Genomic DNA, 21,921 nt, shown 5'->3' with positions numbered 1-21,921 from the left:
TAATTACTGGCTGTAACGCTGTACTCGAAAAGTAATGTGGAATAGAAAAGTAATGACGATTTGTGGTTACAAGAACCACAGATCTTCGGTCTTCCCGTCCGCATCCTGGCACGATTGAAAACAGGCTCCATCATAAAAATGCAAAGATTTGATTCGGAATACCTTTGAATTTTTAAAGTTGAAAGTTAAAGTACATCCATTTTTGTAGTTTTCAGGTAAGTAAATGCATTTGTTGTTGAGAATTGAAAATGTTCTCAATTTCAATTTAATTCTTAGAGTTGGAAGAAAATGCATTTTTTATTATTTAAGGAATACCCCTGAAGCGGTGTAATATCGTTGTACTCATCTTCATTGACGCGCTGGTTTTAGTTTAAACATATAAATGAGACATTGTTTCAGGATGTCAAATATGCCTTTAACTCAATTTCGGGTTTTTGTGCGTAATGCCCTTTTTCCTTAGTACGGCAGTGTGGTTCTTGTAACCACTAATAGTAGGTAAAATTTCAGTTTCGCTAACCAGTGCCGGTTTTAGCATTACCTCTGTACAAGATTTCACACAGCTCTGTCTCCAAAAAAAAATAAAAATTTCTAGCTTATTAAAGTATCAGTTAAACAGCAAAAGATTTAACAGTTTTTCTTAATCTTTTCCATATTTTCCACTCATATTTTTTACTGTCACTTATGACACCATATTACCAGCTATGCAAATTTAACATTTTCACCTCTCTCTTCAAACAAACGTAACATATCGACACCTTCCTCTATGAACAGCGACATTTCTAAAATTGTTCAGAAAACACAAAAAACAACATTGTTCTAGTGAGGATGGTAGGGTTCCACAACTATTTTAAACATATAGTTTTATTTGCAAACATGATAGGGCAACAAAACCTGAATCAAAACGTCTTGGGAAGGTAAAGGTTATCATATTGAATGAAAATAAGTTACTCATTTGTCCTTCCAAAGAAGCAGGGCTTGAAATACTGGAGTAGATGAAAAACGAACACTGGAGCAAAGATAAGATGTCAAAGAAGCCGTTGTGAAAGTCAAAAATAAATAAATTCGGGCCACTCTCGGTAGTACTCCTCAGCTCTTGTTCTTGCCTGTTGTTAAAAAAATATTTATTTTTAATGCATTTGCTTTAAAGTAAAAATTAAAAATATATTATTTATTGCAGCTGAAAAAAAATTTGCATTACAAAACATTTTATTTCATCTAAAAATATTGAAAATAAAATTTTATTGCAAATAAAAATATTTTGCATTTAAAAAATTAGAATTAGGTAGGGTCAATGTGGGTAAATGTAAGCAATTTCATGTGTTTTTTTTTTTTTCTTTTGGCTTTAAATTTTAATATGTTTTTACGGAACAACTTGACAGGTAGGTATCTTCTAATGCAAATATGAAATGATGGCAATTCTTTTTTATAAATACAAACAAAAATATTGACCAAATTGTTTAAATATGGCATGTTTACAAATACCCTACCAAGTTTGTGTTTTTTTTACAAATTCGGGGTAAATGCAAACAGTGGTTTAAAATTTAGAATTTCCTTTTTATCATATGGATAACGACTTAAAAAACTTTCAAGAAGGTATTTGACACTAACTTTTTTTAAATTCCAATAAAAGTTTTTGTTTTCTTCCTTTCATTCTTTATATAGACACCCAATATGCATCCTATGCATCCTGAGCAGTTCTGAGTCCGAGTTTGCAACATCATCCACTGAAAATGATGTGTTGACTAAAAATGCTTTATTTTTATTAAAACCAATAATTTTACCAAAAATATATGTTGACAATTGACATTTAACCCCAGAATACGTTGTATACATTTTCCCATTATGAAAAATATTCTGGGGTAAATGTAAACACATGCAAATCGACATAAATGTCCTGTATTTTAAAATTTGTTTGTTTCATATAGAATCTACATCAAAATTCAAAACTAAAAAGTATTTGCAAATTAAACTGCCTTAATATAATCTGCAAAAATATTTAATATTTCTGAAAGACTGACGACTTGTTTGGCACTTTAAAAAATTATCTTTCACGGAAAATACGCTCGACGAATGAATTCTCTCTTGACAGCAATGAGTTTGACGTATATAAGTTAAAAGATACATGCGTCCGCGATTTGTAATTATGTATGCGTCAAAGAGATTTGACTGAAGCTTGTTATGAGCCATGTTCTCATTTACTCCTGTTTACATTTACCCACCTTGACCCTATTGCAAATAAAAGAATACAAGATTGCAAATAAAAGATTGTATTGAAAAAAAAAAGAAAATCAATTAAAAATGTGTGCACTAAATATTTTTTTTAAATATTCGTCGAATTTCTTTAAATGCTTGCTATTTGACTATAATGTTGAACCTAATGTATGGCCAAATGGTCAGAATTGGAAAAAATTCGACGAATATAAAACAAAATAATTGTTTTTTTTTTTTTTAATGCAGAAAATTTCTTAATAGTTTCAAATACATTTTTGTACTGATATTTTTACAACCCTGACTACCCCCTCTTAAAGTCGGCTCTAATTAAAAATCATAATATCAGAAATAAAACGGGACATTTTTTAAATGGAGACTTTTGCCGAGCAGCATATTTTCAGCAAATAGCTTCGCCTTCGTTCTCAGCGGGCTGGTCAGCGTTATTGATGTTGATTAAATTTATAATTGCATTCTTTTACGAAAGACACATTGAGAGATTATAGAAATTTCGTTAACCTCTCTGCGTTCAAAAGCCCTCTTTCTCTCTGTCTAACACAAATTTTAAATTACCTAATAAAATTTTTTTAACAAGTTCAACTAAAATTTTCCTATCAAAAATTGGGGTTGGGGTCAAAATTTTTTTGCTAATTTTCATAATTCTGTTTTACAAAATTCTGCAAAAAATTTTGGAAAATGTTAAGTAGCGGGCCCTTTTTTAATATCGCAAAATTTTCTGCTTATTTGAGACTACTTACTTACGAGTACTATGTCAATTTTTTGTAGTGTCATTTTTTTTTTTTGATAAAACAAAAAATTTAAAAATATTGAGAAATGGTCTTAAATGATAAATATCTTCGAAAAATAATACCTAATTGAAAATTTTTTAATTAATCAAGTAGAACCAAAAAATTGAATAAGAAAAGGAATATTTTTCATCACCCAACACATCGTTTCTTATTTGTTTTCAACGGTATATAAATGTGGGTTATCAGAAAGTCAGTCTTCTAGGAAGTTAGGAAAGTATACCAAACTCAAATCATCAATGAGGTGTATTTTCTATTTTACTTGCGATATAGGTACTATATATCAAGTTATGTATTCGTACAAAAAAAAAAGTTGAGATAACATTTTTCCATAACATTACGATGGTAGAGAATGCCAAAAAAGTGGGTCCCGGAAGTCCGTCTGTCAGTCTGTCTGTCTGTCTGTATAAGGAGCTACAGCCTAAACGGATGGACCGATTAATGTCAAACTTGGTGTGTAGCGTTATTTGGCGACTCTCCAGAGGGGTTTTTGGAATTAATTTTTTTGGACCAAAAATAACGGTACTTGTCATATACCGATTTTAGTAAAGTTGAAATTGCTCAAAAACGGCTCCAACGATTTTGTTTAAAAAATTCAAATGTAAGTTTTAAAACAAGGTCTATCTTCTAATGAAAATTTTTTTTTTGAAAATCATTATTAACGGTACCTGCCATAGAACCGTTTTTTTTTAAATCCGATTATCTCCGAAAGTGCTTATTCTATTTCAACGAAACTTTTTGTGATGAAGAAATTATATAATTTAAATATAAGCCAAAAGCAAAATTTTGAAAAAAATACTTTTTGGATTTTTAAAAAAATTTTGAAAATTTTTTTTTGAAAAATCCAATTTTCGAAAACGGGACATTAAATTTTTTTGAAATTTTGTGTTTAGATGTTGATCAGTGATTTCTACAAAATGGCATACCAATTTTATTTTAAAACTTTTTTTCCAAGAAATTATTTATAAAAAATTAGTTTTTTAAAAAACGGCTCTAACGATTTTGAAATTTTTTTTCTAAAAATGCATGTAAGTATATTAAAAAAAACGAATTTCCTTTTTTTTTTCCCATATATTTAGATTTTCCAAATTTCTATATAAAAAGTCTTTAAAATTTAAGCAACTTGAACTCTAAGAGCAAGTACGTGCGACCCCAGTCGTGCAATTTATTTGTTTAGTAAACGCATAAGCTATGAAAAAAAAACAGAATTAGCAGAATTTTTTTTCTTCAAAAAAAAAAAAAAAAAAATAATGGCAGAATTTTGAAAGACAAAATATAAAAAAAGCTGAATCGAAAAAAAAAAATATAATTGGGTAAAGTCGGGGGATATGGCACCCATTTTCGTTTTTCGTTATTACATGAGAAATAAAGAAGATATCTATTTCAAACAAAAGCAGATTTATTTTAAAACTATTTCTTAAATACAAAATAGGTACATAAGTGTAATTCAAAAATAATTTCTTGTTATTTTTTGCAAAAATAAAAAACATTATAAAAAACATGAGTGAAAAAATGGAGGGTGATATGGCACCTAATCGAGGGTGATATGGCACCCTATTTCTTCTTGATATTTTTTTGTGACACTAGTTGCATAATCTGTTGAAAGACGTACAAGAATCATGAGACCAAAATTGACATTATGATTACTGCCTTATTCGCAATTTTCAGCCAATCTGAAAGCTATTTGGCAAACTTTTAGGTTCTGGTCATTTAAGTAGCCTTCTTAATGTAGTGAAGTGTGAAGGGAATCACAAAATGCTTAGGTCCAGCTTTTTATGACATTCAGCAGCTCCAACGGCTGCTGTGATATGGGTTTGAGTGCATTTGGCATGGTTTGCTGAAGTTTTTTGTAAATACAATTGTCAGTTGAAAAATTAGTAGGTTCAAAAGTAGATGCGGGGGAAATGGCACCGGTGCCATATATCCCGAGGTTTTTGGGTGCCATATCCCCCATTTGACTTCAATTCTGTTTTCTTTAAATGACACGAATAATCACGTTTGCTTAGTTATTGCAATGAGCAAACACAAAAATACAACCGTTACCGTTTTGTTTGTGTTAAAATGAACCCTCGGCGTCAAATACTTTTGGAACCACACGTACAACAATCTTACACAAAAAAACTTTTCGCTCAAATTGAACCCACTTTTTTGTTTACCCATTTTTTAAATTTAAGTGGCAATGGTGACTGCGGATCCGAATGCATCCACTGAAAGCTTACGTCAGACTGAGATCTATTTTGCTCTTTTTGCTTTGAAAAGAAGTCATTAAGTGGGGGATATTGAAAGGGTGCCATATCACCCGTGGTGCCATATCACCCGACTTTACCCTAGGTATAAAAGTCAAACGAAAAACTTCGAAATTCTCTTTAAAAACCTTCGAAATAAAATGCACGACTGGGGTCGCACGTACTTGCTCTTGCAGTTCAAAACACTTTCATGTTAGTTTACTTGTAGATTTTAAGAGCTGCCTCTATATAAGTAATTTTTGTTGATGTTGGGGAAGAGCCGACATTCAGGGCAAAATTTTGTTAAATGAAAAACAAATTTTTTTTATTTGACTTTATTTGAAAAAAATAAAAATGCAGTTTTATTGCAATCGCTTTAAATATAACGCCTGCAAAGTTCAATCAAAATCGTTAGAGCCGTTTTCGAGTTATTTGGTTTGAATTGAAAAATTTGTATGGGAGGTACACTTTTTAAGCGAGATATAAAAAAAACAAAAAAAAACTAACTTTCAGATTTCTATAAAAATCATTTGTACCAAATTTGAAGAAAATCCGTCCACTCGTTTAGGGTGGGGATTTGTGTACAGATGGACGCACAGACGTAAAGACGCAAGGACGGAATTGCGAGACACACTTTTTTGGAATTCTCCATCATCGTAATGTTGGTTTTGATTAAAACCTCAAAATTTTTTTTCGACACGAAACCAATACTTGCCCTATAGAGCAAGTAAAAATAGTAGCAGTTTATTAGTCCTAGATGCAAAACAGCCTAAATGTTTCTTCTTGATGGTATAGTTACCCTAACAATTCAATTACTTAATTGTAAAACCAAAAATTAAAATTATTTAAATATCTACAATCCACTCAAAAATGTTTAGTTTTATTTTACGGAAATAAAAATTTGCCATACAAAAATAAATCGATAATTACATGAGGCTTGTTTTTAGAAAAAGCAAACCTAAAAAAAAGAAAAAAAAACTACCTATTTAAATATGGTAATTAAGATATTTTTGTGGTAATAACATACGGTTATATTTCCTTGATGACACTTCTCTCATTTGTCATTAAATACCTAGTATGCCTATTTGCCTATAGATATGCCTGGCCCGTTTAGATCATTAGTCATATTTCTATCTGTAATGAGATGTCCCATGTCCCCCAGCAGGAAATGGTGTTTATCTATCATTTTTCTCTTTATAAATGAGAAATGACATCATAATATAATATGAAATGACGAGGTAAATTTTATTTGACAGTGAAAGCTTTTCCGCAAATATACATATAGGGTTGGCTCCTTGGCTAACTACCTAGTTAATTAGAGTAATATTCTTTATGAATAATGGTCAATTTGGTAGATATATCTATTTGTGTCAAATAGAGACGGACATTTTTTTAGGAAAAAAAAAATTTACTTACAAAATTAATTAAATAAAAAGTGAATTTGAACTTCAAAAGAAGAGAGGTAATAATGGAAATGAATAATATGATAAGAATCTTGCTCCTATTTGGAGATTTTAAAATATACTTTTAGTCCTACTGGCTGTCAGTTTTTCGTTGGAAGACTCTGGGCTTTTTTTTTTTTTAATATAGGCATGTCATTCCTTTACAATCACATATTTTTTTCTACTTCTGGCAGTCTTCAATTCAGAACTAAACATTCAATCTTTGACATAAAATATATTTGGTTTTGTTAAAGTGTCAAAGTGTTATCAATTGACACTCATGACACTTGGATTTGAATCGTTATAAAATGATCAAACATTTCCTTAGATCAAAAGCTGATTGGTATAATCTTCTTGTCTCTGGCTGCGGTTTTATTTAATCCGATGCGGTGTGGACAACGAAGACTGTTTGAATGAAAAATGTTAACTGGCCTAACTGTATGTATATCATTTTTATTAATTCAATCGAATTTCAAAAAACGCCTTTGAAATAAAATATTTTGATTCTGAAGCAATATCGCTGCAGGCAATCAGGTGTGTTTCACTGCAATTATGTAGTAGGTACTATACACGCTATGTTGTTTTGGTTTCCTTTGATGCGGTCTCTTTGGAAATTTAAGTTGTCATGCACTAGTAGGGCATCTTAGTAAATAGTTTGAAAAAATATCCCATTGCTAACGAAAAAAATTTAGTTATTTATTGCTCTGATTGATTTGTGGTTTTAATTCTTTAAGCTTGTTAGAGTGTCAGTATCAAATTATTAACTTTCAGAGTTTTATAGCGAAAACATGTATGAAAACATCGTGCAACATGTTGAACTTTTACACCACAAGGTTCCACATTAAGGACAGTATTCTACGTGCCCAACTTAATGATGTTTGTTTAGTCGTAGAGTCACTCTGTAATGAAATATCATTGCCGTTATGGAGCGAAAAATGTTCAGTACAAATTTCGAGGAATTTTCTCTAAAACATTTGAAGCTCCTTCAATGACACTATAGCTCCATCTGGAGGTGTCTGTGTGATATTTCACATTAAGTAGCTGAGCGGCTGCCTTATATTTCTGTTTGTATTAGGTGCAATAGTTTATTTTTAATGAGTTTTTCTGGATACCTTACCTAATTAGTGTAGAACACATACAATTTCGGAACGCGAGGTTCAACTTTTTGGGCAGCTATTTGAATGAATCATAGGCGCAGAGCAGCTTTTCGAACGATCAGACGTCAGAATGCTTTAGAGAGAGAGACCAAAGTTATGTGACTTAATCAATACTAGTTCTAAGGTCTAAAGCATTTCAATGTAGTTCTTGTATAGCTTTCGATTTGTACAAAGAAGTTCCTGAAAGAAAAAAAATCATGTGTGCAATTCACACGTGGTAGAAGTGAAACCTTAAAAATTAGTTTTCTTGCATAAAATAAAACTCGAAAAAATTTACTTTTTTTTTATTCCATCACCTTTAAATTCATATCTTTTATATAACAACCAAGTAAATTAAAGAATAATAAATTTTTAAATCATCTGAAAGCTTATTACTTCACCTTTTATTTGACATTTGAATCATGTTTCTACCATGCCTACAAAAAAAAGTAAGAATTTTTTAAAGTCAACCATCTCGAAATTTAAAACGTACTGTTATGTGTGATATACCAAATAAAAGGTTATGTTATCAGCATGCGTATTAAAGTTAAATGAATTTTGAATATGAAATTAATTGAAATTTTGTACAATTATAATTTATTTAATTACCTATCTACAGTACAAATTTCATTCATCTATCTATCAAAACAAAAAAGTTATAACAAGTTGAATGTTCGTGTCGCGTTTTCGTTTCATCTTGTTTCAAATCACTACGATACTAAAGAAGTTTTCACTTCAAAAAAAAAAATGAAAACAAAAAACTGAAGCTTGTGCTAGGTCAGTTAGTGAAGTTAATGTAAGGTTTTTAATTCAATACGCTGTCGAATTGCTCATCCACATCCAGAGATCATGCGCCAGTTACTTGATAGTTGCTTAAAGCTGATCGGATGTCTTGATGAAACTCATCTGGGTTGATGTGGTTATCGCTGCAAAACAAGCCTAAATTTCGAATCTACTGCTGGTGAGTTTTTAATATAATGAACACATCACACATCACTAATGTTAGGAAAAAAGGCCCGGATTTGAAAAGAGATACCGATAAACATTAGTTTTAAAGTTCTGAATTTTAAAACGAGATGAAAGAATGGAGGTGGGTAACGCGTTCCACATTCGTGTTGTGCAGCAGAAGAAAGCATCTCTGTATTTCACGGTTGGTCCGAAATGGGAACCGAGGGTAAACTAATGAGCATTGAGCATTCCTTGATGTGCGAGTATTACTGATTTTTGGAAAGGAGGAATTAAAATAAATTTTACGCTATTTCATATTCCCCATTGGACAATGCTATCAAGTATTAGGATCCAAATTTATTTAATTTATTGTCGGTGAAACCAGAAAAGTGTGTAACTCCATTTTAGCAAATTTTATAGGAGAGCAAAAAAACAAAATCGTTTTGAAGGCATTTGTATGAGTTTTCATTTTCTAATTTGCTAATTAAATAAAAACTATGAACTCTAAGAGGATTCTCAGTTTAAGGAACGGTAGATATCAGGTTTGTCTAACAGATGGCATTCAAATCTAATTTTTCGAAAATTTGGAGTTACACACTTTTTTGGTTTCACCGACGTTATGATATTTAACCAATACCCAGATCCGAAGAACTTGGGCGCTGGGCCTACTTATATCAGGAAACGAATATGAAAAACTGAGGGTATACTATTTTTATCAAAAGATTAAGTGTTTCAGAACGGAGATCATTTATATCAATAATGGGGACTTTTTACGAGTCGATTTTGCCGTGCGGCGAAGCTTTTCGACCCGTGTGAAAAAGTTTTGAAAACGTAGGTCCTGAATTATTAAGACGATGGTAAGTATTTTATAGATGTCCAATACGAACTGTAACTACCCTTTTGATAATTTAACAGTTAACAATACCCATCATCAATTTTGTTTACCTCAGTATCAGAACATATCTACCTACCTACAAAACATAATACACTCATACATTTCAATTTGAAATTTAAATCCTTTTACAAACATGGCGTCACATTAATAAATTATCAATTCCCGTCAGGATTTATATTTCGGTACTTAGACCACATTATGCTAATTCCTTGTCTGTTATATTGCCATCGCTCTTCCAACGAAACGATTTATTGCGGTCGAGTGTTGAGTTGAGGGCCCTGATGTTTTCTCACAACTCAATCGCATTCATACATTTGCACACCCATATTTTCTGATTCACATATATAAACTAATTTGTTTGTCGTTTTCTCTCTATGTTTTGTTGTATCTCTATATTTCCAGTCCCAAATCCGTCAATCACAATTAGTTACCCCATCAAACTGTGGCAACCAGTTTCGTATGTCTGCTCTCTCAAAGTACACACAGAATATAAAGAATTCAAACTCGTGATTCATTAAATCCCTATAAAAAGGGGCCTCTCCGTTTTGCCAATTTTCATACGAAAAAGAAAAAAACCCACTCCATTTCAGAGGGTCTCTTGTGTCGAGTCGAGTTTTTATAATGTGACAACTAATAATGTCATTTTGTGTGTGGAAATTTGTCACGCCCTATGATGCCGCCTCAGACAATGCACCCTGAATGTCATCAAATATGTTTAATGAAGTCCTCTAGCGTCATCATTTTTTTGATGGCCATATTCCAATGACAGACCCTTAATCGGGGTCTCCTTGAACATTATAAAAATGTGGTTCATGTTCTTCTTAATTAAGTGGCAATTGTTCGTGCAGCAAAGTATGACTTCTATATTTGCATCTGTCCTGTGACTAATCGACAACAAAATAGACCACTGATCGATAGGCTATTAAGAGACTAGAGACTCTCTATGATGACACTCACAAAAAAAGGGAAATGTGAATGACGATTATGACAGCGACAGTGACAGTGACAGGAAAGACTACAAACCACACAAAAGGATCTGGTCCCTCTTGTCCATGTCCGGGTGCAAAAGAAATAATAAAAAAAAAAAAATATAAGAAAGATATATAAAAAAAAGACTCATAAAAATAGGAAATTCAAAATGACTTCTGTGGAGCAGCGCCCCCTTCCGCTGATGAGTGGAATCATAAAATGCTTAATCTTTATAGGAGCCTCTTCCTTTTGCATGACTTTGCCAAATAGCTAATTCCATCAGCACACTTAATGATGATGACTTCCCCGACCGACCGCGGACGCGGAATCTGCGCAAACATCAGCTTTAAGTTTTTTTTTTGTTGCCTGTGTTTTGTTCATGAGCCGCTCCGGGATCAACATCAACGCTATAAAGCTTAGGTTGCTGCGGCGAAGGTCGTGGAATGCGGACAGCGCCATCTCGTTTGGCGGTGGCGGCGGTGGCTATTAGCCCAGCATCACACACAAAACAGCGCGACTTATCCACAACCATCATAGTTGAGGCAATGAGAGGAGATCTCAAAACTCTATGATCAAAGTGGCACACCGCTGTGCTGGCTCACTGACTAGCTGACAGTGTATAAAGCCTTTGTAGCAAGTCGGCGGTGTTGCGGCAGTTCCGCAATATTATGCCATGCCACAGGAATGCCAAGGTGTGAATGGTGATTTGTATGAACATCTAATTGGATAGGTGATATCCAATTCGAACAGATTTGATCTGTGTGCTCCATGGAGGCTGAATTAATTTGCCTCTTCAACGATAGAGAGTAGAGTGATGCCTACACACGCACAACGCACGCGAATCCAAATGCATTTCATGTGTTTTTTTTTAGATGCATCAAACTATCATGTGAGTAGATTGCGATGCTATAGAAATGACTTTCCAGATGTGAATACCGAGATGCATAGGCACCAACCTATCCAACCTGGATCCAGATCCAATAAATTATTCAAATGATTAATATACGTGTACCGCTGCTGCCGTCGTCACGCCTGGAGGCTAGGAAAAGTTAACCAGGGTTTAGTTTTTTTTCGTCTAACTATGAGCAAAAATGTGTGTAGATATAAATTCAACACACATGATGCTATAGATCGGATGCCATCGCTATGCAATGCAACATGCTAAAGAGTTTGCGGAGACCGCACATAGTCATTAAATCAAATGTGTATGTTAACGGCTTGGGTTATTGCGATTAAATAGAAGACGCGGGCTTTTGAAAATTGTCAAAGAAGATCAATTTATTGGATCCGTTAGTGTTAACGGATCTAATGTATCAAATTCCGTCATTAAGAATATTTTTACGTCCCTTACTTTTTAGTGGAGTAACTAAAGCTCCAAAATTGGCAATATTAGGGAACCCGGCCGAACAGCTTAGATTTTGATGATCTTTTTTTTCAAATTTCCGTAATTAAAAATACTTTAAAGTCTATAGATTAAAAATTGCCGGTGTTGCCGTTTTGATTTTTTAAATTTAATTGAAGATTTTTGTGAACAAAAACAATTTTTTTTCAAAAATTTTTCTTAAATTTTATAAATTAATTGATGCTAAAAGATTGTCTAGGAAATTCAAGGAAAAAAAAAATATAAAGGAGTGAGGGACAATCTTCCATAGTTTAAGCGATAGATGCAATTTTCTTATTAATTGACTTCAAACACAAAAAAAAAATATTTGAACACAACGGCAACACATACAATATTCAAATATACATTTTTCAAAAGCTAGAAGCTTAGTCATATATGTAAAATTAAAATTAAGTTAATTGAATGAACGGCTTTTGAAAGAATGTTAATTGAACTCAGATTTTTGAAAAAAAAAATTATTGAAAAATTTTAACATGCCGTTTTTTAAACTTGGTCGTAATATAAAATGCATTTATTTTCAAATTTTTTTGGCCGCATTTATTATGATTTCAAATTATTAAAGGAAATGTCAATATGTATTACGTTTTATGAACAAAATTAAAAAGTATTTCATTTTCGAAGAACTTTTTTTAATAAAAGTTTTGAAAAAAAAATGTAACTTATTTTTTTTTTAAAGTTCAACATCTAAACATAAAATTATTTTTTATTCATTTAATAACCCTTACTGTTGAAAGTTAAATAGCAAAAATTTAAAGTTCCTATTTACCACAGTCTTTGAGAAAATTAATTATTTCAATGCAAAAATTCAGTTTTAATAAAAAAAAACCATTGAAATTGAAGTAATTTTTCATTTTTTTTTTTCAAAAGTGTGATATATTTTACCTTTTTTGCTTCGAAATTCAACTGATAATATTTATGGCCAAAAATTTTTTTTAAATAAATTCATATTTTATTAGAAAAAGTTTGGAAAAAAGTCATTTCAAATTTTTCTAATAACATTTTTCTTTTAATTCTGAGTTTGAGGACCATTTTTTCAAAAAGTCTTGATTAAATTTAGTGGATTTAAATTTATGAGATAAGAATGAGTTTCTGGCTTTTTTTAAATGTATTTTAAAATATTGTAGGTGTTGCCGTTGTTTTCAAAATATTTTTTTTGTGTTTGAGGTCAGAATGTTAGAAAATTGCATTTATCGCTTAAACGATGGAAGATTTTCAGTTACTGCCTTTTATATATTTTCCTTAAATTACCTAGAGAATCTTTTGGTATCATTTGTTTTATGAAATTTAAGTAAAAAATAATTTGCTTTAGTTACTCTACTATTTGTGTTCACTTGAGAGGGCGGAATCAAAACACAATAATCTTAGAAATTGTAGAAATGCCAAATTGTGTTTGAAATCAAAAATTTGTGGTTCGCATGGTTTTTGAGTAAAATAAGTCTGAAATTAACGGATCAAAAATTTTTTTTTCAAACTTGCCTGGTTCGATTTTTTTTCGCTAGCCAACCCAAAAATTTTAACGGAATTATTTTTTTCACCTCAAAAGCTTAAAAAAAAAATTTTTATTCAGTGTAAATGCAGTGTTATGCACTGTGGTTCGTTTTTCCAACGTTAGTCCAGGATAGCCCAACTTTTTTTTTCTTTTTTCCACTATTTTTTTTTTCAAAAGGTACCAGAAAAAACTTTTTTTTTTTTCATATTAGAAACCGAAGAAATTGTGATTTTTTTTTCCTGTGGAAAAATCGTTAGTTTGTGGTTTGTTTGTCCAGGATAGTCCAACTTTTATTTTCGCTATACTAAGCTTAGTTTGAAAATTATGAAAGTATTAGTTTTTTTCACCTCACAAAAAAAAAAAAAATAGTACGCATACACCACAGTGACTTTTTTTTTAATTTATAATTTAGAAAAAGTAAATCCCCTGGTGTGGGCATTTTGCCTCAAATGTAATTTATTTGACTTCGAATAATTCTAACTTGATTAAATGAATCCTGTTAAAAAGCTTAGGTTGATTTTTTTTTTCATTTAACCTTAAAAACCACAAAATACAAAAAATATTTTTTCAAGTGTAAATCATTGATTTTTTTGGTTTGTCATATAAGCACCAATTTTCCTTTTTACACTTTTTCTCAATTAGTCATGGTAATTCCAACAAATTACATTACTTTTTTTTTAACAAACAAACCACGGACGGTTTTAAACTAACGATTTTTCCATAGGAAAAAAAAATCACAAGTTTTTCGGTTTCTGATATGAAAAAAAATTTTGTTGTATCTTTTGAAAAAATAGTGGAATAATGAAAAAAAAAAAATTGGGCTAACGTTGGGCAAACGAGCCACAGGAGGTACAAAACTAACAATTTTTACATTGAATAAAAAAATATTTTTTCTATTTTTTGAGGTAAAAAAAAATCCCATTATAATTTTAGAACTAAGGGTGGGCTATCTTGGGCTAAGCCAGTTTGAAAAAAAAAAAAAAAACATTTGGGTGTGCCAACTTTTTTAAAACACATAGCCTTAAACTCCATAGGTATAAGTTTTGCTTTGTAGCGGCCACAGTTTTTAAAATTTTTCAAAATTCCTCTTAAATAAGACTGATATGTATAGTGAAATAAAAGGACGAAAATATATTCCGCACATTTATTTGAATATAACAAGGCTTTTCAAGTTCTAAAAATTGAGGACATCGCCCATCAAAAATGTCTTCTTCGTATGCTTTACTATCTATACTCACCGATGAAAATTACTCTGACAAACTACAACTTAGAATCAAAATTGATCATGTTACATTCGACGCTGTGTTTTCTCTCAGTGTATGATAATAAATTTACAGGAGCTGAGATTAAGATGCTTTATATGGCAGCAGTAACGAAGCTATATTTAATAAGCAGCAAGAAAATTGAGGAATTCTTCAATATCAATCGCTAAGAAGATACAGGACCAGAACTTGTGGAAAAACAAATGCAACGACAACTGCATTTAGTTGGCATTTTAAAACCGAAAGGCCATGATCTTGGTAGGTAATGTTACGGGTGTGACACTTTTCCTTATAACTTTATAAATTATTCAATAGCAATATAACTAAACTAGAATCTACCGAGTAAAATAGGCAGTTTACTTTTAAATAACATGTATGAGTAATTGATTAAAAGTATACTATATTTAAGATGAAGATCCAGTTTAGATTTGCGTGACGCCTTAAAAAAATCTGATTTTCGAAAAGAAAAAGTAACTTAATCCATTTAAGTGACACAAAACACGATGATTTTTTTTTTAGTACCTGACCGAAATTGATATTTGTATATTAAAATGATAACAAATTTGTATGGTGGCAGGCTTGACGATATGTATCAGAATCCTTTTTTTCCGATTTTTATTTCTCTTTCATCACAATGCAATGTTTGATCTAGCTTTGAGCTCGACTTTTTAACTTAATTTTTTTATTGTAACACTAGAGTTACTATAATAATTTTGATCTAAAGAAACAATTCAAAAACCCAAAAATCTTTAAGAAAGCGCAAAAATTAAAAGAAACTTTTGATTTGAAATCAAAACACACAAACTTAATCATGCTATTTTTTTGGTTCCCTTTATACTTATTTTATAGCTATAGCTATATTGCTTGACTAAACAAATTGTGGCCACAGTGATTATTGCCTTTAGAGTCATTCCTCAAATCATTTCATTCATACAAAATTCATGTGTATCTCCTGCGCGCATTTAATGCTCAATCACGTCCGCTGTTAGAGAGATTTCCCCTCTCTACATCGTGTATCCCAACGTATAAAAGGTACCCAGAACTTTGTTTGGGAAATAAAAATTCCGAAGAGAAATAAAAATTATTATGATGATGATTCCACTTTCAGCCTTCAGAAAAATCAGAAGATAAAACATCGACGCATCAGCTTCTGATTTTTTATTCTACACCATCAACCGAAAATCTAGGGGATTTCCATTCCCGAACTATATAATGTGTGTAGGTACATGTGAGTGGTTTGTGTGTGTGTGTGATAGAGATATAAACCAAAAATTGGTAACTCATTCTTAATTTGTTGGCGGTGCCTTTGAACATCATCCAATTAGCTGATAGCCGACACCTCGGGCTCGCGGTCGGTACCTTTGACCATCAGCCAACTCGGATGAGAATGCCTCTGGACCACCACACACCATCAGAACCACATAAAACGATGACGTTGCTGCTTAATGCACTTCCCCTTTCGCCTCCGCACCATCTCAGCAACATCATCCAATGCAACAGTATCAGCAGCAGGTTGGACCGAAAAAAAAGAAGGAATTTAATTCCCGTGCTTATTGTTGTTCGCTATCCACACACGGGCATGGGGCCCCATCATGAACCCACATGGATCATCATAATGCCTTTTTTTTCGATCTCGATGGTCCGACAGAAGCACCAACAACAACAACAATATAACCATTAGAGTCGTTCGTCGTCGCCAAGCTCCTTTTCCTTTGGTGAGAGATGAATGACATTGCAAGAAAACATCGATTCATGACGAAGACGCTTTAGATATTCCATGGTTCCAGTGGTTTTCTTTTCTCCACGTGCATTCAGGGAATGTTAGAATAAAAAGAGTGCTAAAGGAGAGTCTAAGCTTCGACGTAGGGCATCAATGTGAGCGCCCTTGCTCTATGGCAACTTTGAGTACAAAATACCAATTAGCCCCAAGAAGGATTTCCTTTTCCGATCACCGATTAAGTCGGATAGATTTGAGGGAGGATGTAGGAAAGGGAAAGAGTAAGAAGGGAGATATAAAAACGAAAGCCTTCTGATACATCATAGGAGTGCTGAAGTTTATGTATCATAGAGATAGGTCCCCAGTTGGTCTCACTTTCCGACTCCTAGTATACGACTGACCGGCGCATGTGGTTAATTTTATGCGGTGATTAAAGGTGTGCAAAAGCGTACAGAATGGCATTTTGTATCTTATGAATAAATTTTCTTCGGGCATCTTCTTCAAGTCACTCTTTTCTTAAGTTTTACCCTTCTTTTCGCGACTGTACCTATACTTGCCACTAATTACAAAAGGAAATGAGCTTAATTTGTGGCAAACCACATGTGCGAAAATATATTCTGACTGAGTGTCTTGATTTGAATCTTAACAAAAAATTAACTGTGAGAATTTGACAATAAAAAAAAAGACAGTTTGGTTACTATAGATATCTACTTAAAACTTCTACATTTCATTTTAACAAATAAAATACGTATGTATGCAAAAATCTTAAAACTTAAAAAATCCCAATCCCTCGAATAAAAAAAAAAAAAACAAGAAACTGAAAAAAAAAAGCTGATTGGAAAAACGATAAACAGTTCAGTCTTCAGTCAATGGGGAAAAATACTGGATGCAGTATTGCAATTGAAGAGGGGATTATCCTGAGCATAAATCTCAATTTGCGTAGGGTAGAGTTGCCTATATTCGGCCGTCTCCAGTTTCCGGCCACTTTTCGGAAAATCGTTATAATTAGGGATTTCATAGGGTTTATTCCAAAATTTTGCTCTTATGCTGGTATGTGTTAGAACAGCGTACGAGTGAAAATTTGGAATAAACCCTATTGTTTGGTCTTGTGGGGCGTTCGCCATTTTGAAAAACTCATTTGTCTCAATATCTCTGAGAACAACTGGTTGGACAGAAAATTTGTAATGATTTTTAGATTGGAAATATAATTGTCTCTCTTTTACTGACACATCATTTTCCGATAGAAGTTATACTTTCAGAGTTACAGTACCGCAAAAGTTGCAAATAGCGCATTTTTATATATTTCAAACAACCCTTAGAAATAAGTGGAAAATAAATGAAAATGGGGTACTTTGCGGTACGTACTCTTACTCTGAAATTATAGCGCCTAGAGATAAATGATGTACTTTAAAAATTTTGTTTAGCCAAAAATTAATTTAAAAAATGGTAGGTACTGTTAAATACATCCATTTATATGAAGAGGAATTATAAAAGTATAACCACAAGCGGTTCTACTTGAATAAAACTAATACTTTAATTTAAAAATGGAACTAAGAAAAAAAGAGTAGCTGCTAGAAAAGTTGTTTTGAAATCGAAAAATCAAAAATATATACATTAGGGTGGGTCAAAAAAATCGAAATTTTTTTTTTTGATTTGGTACTCCGAAAAATCGATTGCTAGACCCCTCTAGAATATACACACCAAATATGAGCTCTTTATATTAATGGGAAGGTCCTCCGCTTTGCAATTTTCCATTTTTACATCAAGCTTCTACAAAAAAAAAATAATTTTTTTATTAATTGACTTTTTAGCAAATTTCTTTTCATATTCTTGTAGGAAATTGAACGCTCTACAAAAAAAGGCCTCATACACTTTTTTCGTTTATCTAACCGTTGAATAGATATTTGAGGTCCAAAAATCGAGAAAATCTTTAAAAATTCGTTTTTTGTTCTTAATTTTGTAACAAATTGAAAAACTATAATGATCAAACGCGCAAGACATATTCTTGTTGAAAATTGATTGCTCCACAAAAAAGGTCTTATTAACTTTTTTCATTAATCTAACCATTCTAAAGATATTCGAGGTCAAAGTTAAAAAAAAATATAAAAACATTTTATATTTTTAAAAAATTTCTAATTCACTGAAACTTCATTATTTTCAAATTAGCAAGATATATTCTTGTAGGGGCTTAAACGTTCTACAAAAAATTCCTTGGAATGAAATTGATTGCTTTAACCGTTTAAAAGATATTCGTATCTAAATCGCAATGCATACGGGTCATAAGAAAGCTATTAACCTAAAAGGTTAAAGCAATCAATTTCATTCCAAGGAATTTTTAGCAAATTTCATAAGAATACCTCATTAATTGTTCTCTAGTAAAAAAAAAAACCTTTTATCCATGATATTCTTGTACACTATACATTCATGGCTCTATGGCAATACTGACAAAGACTAGAGTATTTCTTCTTAAAATTAAATGTTGGATGACTTTTTTGCGGTTAGTATTAATAGATTCTACAGAGTCTACACGTCTACACTGAGGGAAAAAACAGCTTAAAATCAACGAAAACCACGTTAGAACATCTTTAGTTTAAAGTGGTTTGCCGTTATAAAACATCTTTAAATCAAAGTTGTTTCAACTTTGAAAAAAAGCATCAATTTATTAAAAAAAAAAAAGAAAAAATTGGCAGCCACTGGGGATCGAACTTACAACCCTTGGATCTCTAGGCGAATGCTTTACCAACGTGCTATCTTACTGTTGGAAATGAGAGTAGATAGAATGCAACAAAAGCTGAAGTCCGGCAAAAAAAAAATTTCTTACGTTATTTCAATTTTAATTTAAAGATGTTTCACGTTAGTTTATTCAACATTAAATCAACGTTGAACATATGTATTACACTTTACGTTGCGTTTTTTCCCTCAGTCTATATGGATTTGGAAAAAAATTCTATTCTTTTGTTTGTATATTTCAGTAGCCCGTACAGAGTTAAATATAATACCTCAAAACCTTCAATAATACCTCAAATCTATTTGAGCATCGATGCACTGGTTTACAAAACTGAACCTTTATTTATGTTTTATGAAGTTTCTTGACTGTTTTTTTAGTAGAGTAACTAAAGCAAATTATTAGGGAACCCGGCCGAACAGCTCTGATTTTGACGATTTTTTTTTTCAAACGTAGGTAATTAAAAATACTTTAAAGTCTATAGATTAAAAATTGCCGATGTTGCCGTATTGTTTTTTAAATTTAAAATTAAATTTTTTTTGAACAAAACCATTTTTTTTACTTAAATTTCATAAAACAAATGATAGCAAAACATTCTCTTAGTAATTTAAGGAAAAAAAGTATAAATGAGTAAGGGACAATCTTCCATCGTTTAAGCGATAAATGCAATTTTCTCACAATCTGACTTCAAACACAAAAAAAATATTTTGAAAACAACGGCAACACCTACAATATTTTAAAATACATTTTTAAAAAGCCAGAAGCTCATTCTTATCTCTTAAATTTAAATCTACTAAATTTAATGAAGAGTTTTTGAAAAAATGGTCCTCAAACTCAGAATTAAAAAAAAAATGTTAAAAAAAAAAATTTAAATGACTTTTTTCCAAACTTTTTCTAATAAAATATGAATTTATTTTAAAAAAATTTTTGGCCATAAATATTATCAGTTGAATTCCGAAGAGGAAAAGGTAATATATATTACAGTTAAAAAAAAAATTAAAAATTACTTCAATTTCAATGGGTTTTTTTGATAAAAACTGAATTTTTGCATTGAAATAATTGATTTTCTCAAAGACTTTGGTAAATAAGAACTTTAAATTTTTGCTATTTAGCTTTCAACAGTAAGGGTTATTAAATTAATAAAAAATAATATATATATTTAAAAGTTGAACTTTAAAAAAAAAATAAGTTAAATTTTTTTTCAAAACTTTTATTAAAAAAAGTTCTTTGAAAATGAAAAACTTTTTAATTTTTTTCATAAACCGTAATACATATTGACATTTCCTTTTATAATTTCAAATCATAATAAATGTGGCCAAAAACAAATTGAAAAAAAAAATGCATTTTATATTACGAAAAAGTTTTAAAAACCACATGTTAAGATTTTTTCAATAATTTTTTTTTCAAGAATCTGAGTTGAGTTACCATTCTTTCAAAAGTCCTTAATTCAATTAACTTAATTTTAATTTTAAAAATATGACTAAGCTTCTAGCTTTTTAAAAATGTACATTTAAATATTGTAGGTATTGCCGTTGTGTTCAAATATTTTTTTTTGTGTTTGAAGTCAATTAATAAGAAAATTGCATCTATCGCTTGAACGATGAAAGATTGTCCCTCACTCCCATATATATTTTTTCCTTGAATTTCCTAGACAATCTTTTGGCATCAATTAATTTATGAAATTTAAGAAAAATTTTTGAAAAAAATTTGTTTTTGTTCATAAAAATCTTCAATTAAATTTAAAAAATCAAAACGGCAACACCGGCAATTTTTAATCTATAGACTTTAAAGTATTTTTAATTACCGACGTTTGAAAAAAAGATCATCAAAATCTAAGCTGTTCGGCCGGGTTCCCTAATATTGCCAATTTTTGAGCTTTAGTTACTCCACTATTTTATTAATTTGGAATAGTTGATTTCAAATCTGTTCTGTTTTTTTCTAGCAGCTTTAGTTTGGATGATTCAGGTACTAAAAAATAGCAAAAAATCGATAGATAGACAAAATCTGATTTCGGATTCGATTCGATAAAATTATTGTATCATGAAAAGCAAATTTGATTTTTTTTTAAACATCCGCCATTTTTTTTAAATTTTAATACCTTGTACATACTAGTTTTACACCTATGTGAATCCCCCTTTAAATGCTCCACTGCATGTAATGCCTTAAAGAACCTCATTGTTGGAATCCAAATATTTTGATTCCAAAAACTTAGTACCTTCAGATTATGTTTTTGACACCAACGTCCTACTCTATTCCGCCCCAGAGTATTGTTAAAAATTATATGGTGCCCAGTTTTGCCAGTAAAGGTCAAACTTTTCATTAGTCCTTTGCATAAAAGATTTAACACTTCCATAGTAATGAAGAAAAATACCGTTTCCAATTACTTCAACAAGCAAGGTGGTACAGCTTAGTTAACTACGCTAAATCCTTGAAAATTAATCTTCAAGTCGGGATATTATCCGATAGCTCTATCAAGTGTTGTTTAGGGTAACTTCGGGCATTATGGCGCACCGGGCATTATGGCGCACCTCTCAACTACCATACTTCCAATACTCGCATTTAAATAAAACCAATGCAGAAACTTTGGTCTTCGTTGAAACAAAAAAGAAAACAAAAAAAATTTACCGGTTCTGGGTTCCAATATACCTAATATCACTTTGTTTTTGTTTGTGTGTATCTCGGTAACTATACAGTGCA

Source organism: Episyrphus balteatus, chromosome 3, assembly GCF_945859705.1.
Source record: "Episyrphus balteatus chromosome 3, idEpiBalt1.1, whole genome shotgun sequence".
Lineage (NCBI taxonomy): Eukaryota > Metazoa > Arthropoda > Insecta > Diptera > Syrphidae > Episyrphus > Episyrphus balteatus.
Note: the sequence above shows the minus strand (reverse complement) of the source record.